Raw genomic sequence first — 5,000 nt, 5'->3', positions numbered from 1 at the left:
ACTGCTACTTGTCACAAAAGCTTAAAAAATTCTCTTCTTCCAACGCCTCTCCATCTCTCTCGTCCCTCTCTTTAAGAAGTTGCTTGGTATCTGCAGATAACTGGCAAAACTTTAGCTAAAACCAAAAATGCTTCTTTCAGCTCTTTAGCGTATGCAAATTTGTGCTTGACGTTAGATGTGTGTGCTTTTTGTGTTTAGTATCGTATGAGCGATCTTTCTTCTCGACCACTTAGGCAGTCCATTATAAGTCCAAATTTAGTAATCCATACACCTGGTCTATCGAGAAGTCCATGGACTAGGGCTCGGTGAAATACACAAACAACACATCCAAGCTTACTATACACATATGCTTCACAAAAGAAGATCGACAACGAAGATAAATATCTGACCTGAACATTTCTTCACACGGCTTCACTCTGGTTAAAAATGTTAATTATTTTGTCAACTGTTCGACTATTTCCCGAGGCCAGCAAAGCTCTCCAAAAATAGCAAATGAAGGCAAGCTTCAATGGCAAACATGTCAGGCTCCTCCTTGTCAAAGAAAAAAGTCATTCTACTTGGGCCGCGGCCTCGTTTTTGTTTTATAAATTGGTCCATAGCTCTATGGCTGCATATAAAACCTGAATCAATATGTTTTTTTTTTTAATTTTAGTCAACAGCAACAAAAGTATTTATGATGATTGGTTTATTTTCCAAAATGAGCGTTCCTGATTGGCTACTACACTGCGTGACAAAATGACGCCAGCATGACGCGTACAGCGTTGTCTAGACTCTCATCGACAACGGCAAATTAGCCAATCAGATTGCGAGATTACAAGCAATGTGTGTAAAAACTTATCTCGACGCTGGTTGATTATCGAAAGACCCACACGGCAATTTTTGCGCACACGAGAGTTATTCTCGCGTACTAGGAACGCCTAGTTGAAAATTGAAAATTGATATCACTTTAGGACACGGTGTTATTTACGACTTCAGGATCTTCAATGCCAGACTGTTGTCGTGAAGTTCACAACGTGCTAGTTGAAGGCTTTAGTTGTTGTTAAACTGACGTGAAGAAATTTCTGCTTCAAGAACATTCCTTTAGAAGCCTTTCCCTTCCTTTGATGACAACAACCAAGGGGATGATGTCAGTTAACATTCACGGGATGGTTTATTTGGGATTTCAAAATCCTCAAAGTTCACTTCCTCATACGGAGGAAGTGTGCACTTGACCTTCAAACCCTATGGGGACACCAATGGGAGTGGCCCCCCAAGTATTATTCGTACGTATTAAAAGTTGCTAATTTTCCTCGCGAGAAGACTTCGATAGGCAGCAATTTGGGGTTAACATGTATTTACGGGAAATGGCTGTTTCTGCGAGTTTGGCACGACTCAAGAAAGATGTATCCTTAGTGGTCCAAAGTCGTTGATAGTTCGCAATGTACTTCCTTTCGTCGTGAAACATTGACGGTCTCGGGCTCAGAAAACGTACAGCTCACTGGCAAGAGACGGTTCCCTCGGACCAACTTCATGAATCTGCTTGTTTATGGAGGAAATTTTTTTTTTTCGCTTGAGGATAAGACTAGCCGATATTAATTTTCGTCATTTTCGATTTCCCATATTAACAAGTGAATTGGTTACCATGCAACCGAGCGTTTCTGGGGACAATTTTGAGCTCCCAGGGGTTTAGGCCGGAAAAAAGTCGTTGCTTTCAAGGGGGATGTTTCAATTATTTTAACTTCATTAAAGGCCACCGGACGATAGTTTAAAATACACGTGTGTTAGATGCACAAAGCGATACAATTTTCAGCGCAGCCCCAAACAGGTGATCTTAGATGATAAGGAAGCAATGTTCAACGAAAGCTGACAATTTGCGCCCGGTAGAAGAAGAAACACTGCGAATAAGTTGTAACCATTATAAAACAAAATTAGTCGAAAAATGGCCATCAAACTAGCTCAAGTTGACGGCTCCTCGAACGTCATATGCTCTCGGTAGTGTGCAAGAAGAAGCTCTTCGCTACTTAACTTCCCCTGGCAGATCCACCGCTGTGGTTTACACCCTGGTTCAAATTGTGTTCTTCCACAGTGCAGAAGCGATGAAACCCTTCTTCAAATTCATTCGTAATTGCAGAACGTTCTTGTGCTTTTTCATGTTTACTGGCACTATTTCTGTGCCAAAACCTTTCCTATTTGCTTACGTTTATAACGCTTCTCTACAGTATGGACTCTTCCGTGTTTTCTCAAATGTTCTGCTTGCTAAAGCACTTGCCACAATGTTTGCATTGATAGGGCCTTTCTCCAGTATGGACTCTTTCATGTCTTCTTAAATCTCCTGCTAGGCCAAAACGCTTTCCACAATGCTTGCCTTTGATAGGGCCTTTCTCCAGTATGGACTCTTTCATGTCTCTTCAATTTCCTGCCTGGCTAAAACACTTGCCACAATGATTGCACCCATAAGGCGTCTCTCCAGTATGGTTCTTTCATGTGTCAACACTAAAGCACTTGCCACACTGCTTGCACTCATAAGCCTTTCTGCAGTATGCACTCCTTCATGTGTCTTCAAATGTCCAGCTTGGCTAAAACGCTTACCACATGTTTGCATTCATAAGGCTTCTCCCTAGTATGGACTCTTTCATTTGTTCTTACATTTCCTGCTGCGCCAAAACCCTTTCCACAATGTTTGCATTGATAGGGTCTTTCTCCTGTATGGACTCTTTCATGTCTTCTCAATATGCGGCCTGGCTAAAACACTTGCCACACTGATTGCACCTATAACGCGTCTCTCCAGTATGGGTTCTTTCCTCAAATATCCTGCTACGCTAAAACACTTGCCACACTGCTTGCACTCATAAGGCCTTTCTGCAGTATGCACTCCTTCATGTGTCTTCAAATGTCCAGCTTGGCTAAATCGCTTAGCACATGGTTTGCATTCATAAGGCTTCTCTCCAGTATGGACTCTTTCATGTGTCCTCAAATATCCTGCTACGCTAAAGCACTTGCACACTGCTTGCACTCATAAGGCTTTTCCCCAGTATAGACTCGTTCATGTGACTTCAAATGTCCAGCTTGGCTAAAACACACTTGCCACATTGTTGGCATTCATAAGCTTTCTCGCCAGCATGGACTCTCATATTCTCAAGCTTTTTTCTGTTTAAGAACCCTTGATGACAGTACGGGAATTCATGTGCTTAACTAATGTAGACAGCATTTCCGAATTCTTCTCCCACTTAGCACTAAAATATAAAAGAAAGAAGAACTCATTTCTATAAATAACGTCCAATCAACAGCTAACTTAAAGTCAAGTCAAGGTCATGTCATGGTCACATTTTAACTCAGTTATTGCCTTTTCTCCTGTGGGTTGTCAAATACTCGCCACAAAATATGATTTACGGTACATCACAATAGACATGACAAAGTGGTCCCCTAACCCTAGGCCTAATCCTTAAAAAATCGTAACCATTTTGTGAGCATAAAGAGCGGGACACTTTGTGACACTTTGCGATGTCTATTGTGACGTACCAGGAATCTCATTATGTCGGAGTATTGGACCTGTGTGTTTCTCCTCACTCACTCCCCCTTCCCTTTTTTTTTTTTTTTTTGACTTTTGTCCCCTGTGTGTCATTTCATGACAACTTTGGCTTAATACAAAATATAATTAAAACCTAACGTCTCGGGTCAGTACGCAGCTACTACAAGGGCTCTCGGGATTGGTAAAAAAAAAAAACAAAAAAACAACGGACACAAAGAACGATACAAAAGAAACAATGGCCCTTGCACCCTAAAGGGATCCAATGAAATTATTAGAGGTTGGAAAGAGCTTCGTCTTATCTTAATGTCTCACGCTATAACTGAAGAGAGCTCTGTGAAAAAATGAACATTGTGCTTATCAATATCTATATCGTCAATTTTATATTGCCGCGGAAATTGGCAACATGCCTGCCTTTCATGGGGCACGTGTTTGGTTTCCTGCTATTGCAGTTCTTTTGTCCTCTTTTCCTTCTCATCAAAGGGAAGTGCAACCACCAAATCATCATTCCCCTGGCCGAAGTCTCTACAGCATCCACACAAAAATAGGTACGCAATACGTACGTGTGGTAGTGCAGTAACTTAACATAGTGCTTTCTTCCATAACTGTCAACTCAGCTGCGTTTTGTTTTCCAGGATGAAATATGTAAAACACTAAGCCCAGAAAGGTTGAAGGAATAAAGGCAATCGAGAATCATTGGCTTCGAGGATGATATGAAGTTCAACTTCTTTTTTTACAGCACGTTTAAAGCGTGTAGACTGAGCGTCTGACAGTTTCCACGACAAACGTTCATTGAAGTTAACCCTGTCCAGCGGGGTTAGTATCTGGATGGACAACCTCAAAATATACGACTTGCTGTCGGAAACAATTGGACCAAAAATTATATTTACCGCTCCAAAATGCGAACTAAGCATGGTACAGATTTTGCAGGCGTGCTTTATGCAAAACAACTATTGATGCAAAAGTAACAATATTGATAAACACCAGTTTTAAGGAAGAGCACAATGACGTTTTTAGGAAATGTCGATCGAGAATTAAAAAAAAATTGCCACAAGCAACAAAAGTTGCGACATGAAAACAACATAATTTTGTGCCGCGAATACATTTTGGGAGATTCTTGCTACGTTAAATTTTCTATTGTTTTTTTGGCTGCACAAGTAAATCACAAATCGAAAGTGACATCGATTTGCGCGGCCGCCTGTGATAAAGTTACCTTGCGTGTTACTAACAACAGGAATACATCGGTAGCAATACATCGGATTGTTGTTTTGATAGCTTTATTTCGTTCAAGTGTTATTACTAAAGTCGGACAAGAAATGTGCGAATTCAACTCAAAGAGTACAATCGTCTAACTCTTAAAGTGACCATTGCTTCTGCAAAGTCAAAAATTCACTCTCCTAGACGAGATTATTTATCACCAGGTAATTCCATCGTTTTTTAACAAAAACTGCTTTACTATTCATCAGCGTCACAAAGTCTTGCCGATTTTGGGGCT

The 5,000-nt window shown here is 40.8% G+C and overlaps 1 protein-coding gene across 1 annotated transcript in view; it reads right to left on the bottom strand.

The window, feature by feature from the left end:
• Positions 1 to 5,000, bottom strand: part of LOC138043471 (uncharacterized) — a 115,091-nt gene that overhangs the window by 90,845 nt on the left and 19,246 nt on the right. The gene's annotated exons all lie outside the window — the stretch shown is intronic.

The sequence above is a fragment of the Montipora capricornis genome, chromosome 3 (assembly GCF_036669925.1).
Source record: "Montipora capricornis isolate CH-2021 chromosome 3, ASM3666992v2, whole genome shotgun sequence".
Taxonomy (NCBI): Eukaryota; Metazoa; Cnidaria; class Anthozoa; order Scleractinia; family Acroporidae; genus Montipora; species Montipora capricornis.
Note: the sequence above shows the minus strand (reverse complement) of the source record. Positions and strands in the feature narration are given on the sequence as shown.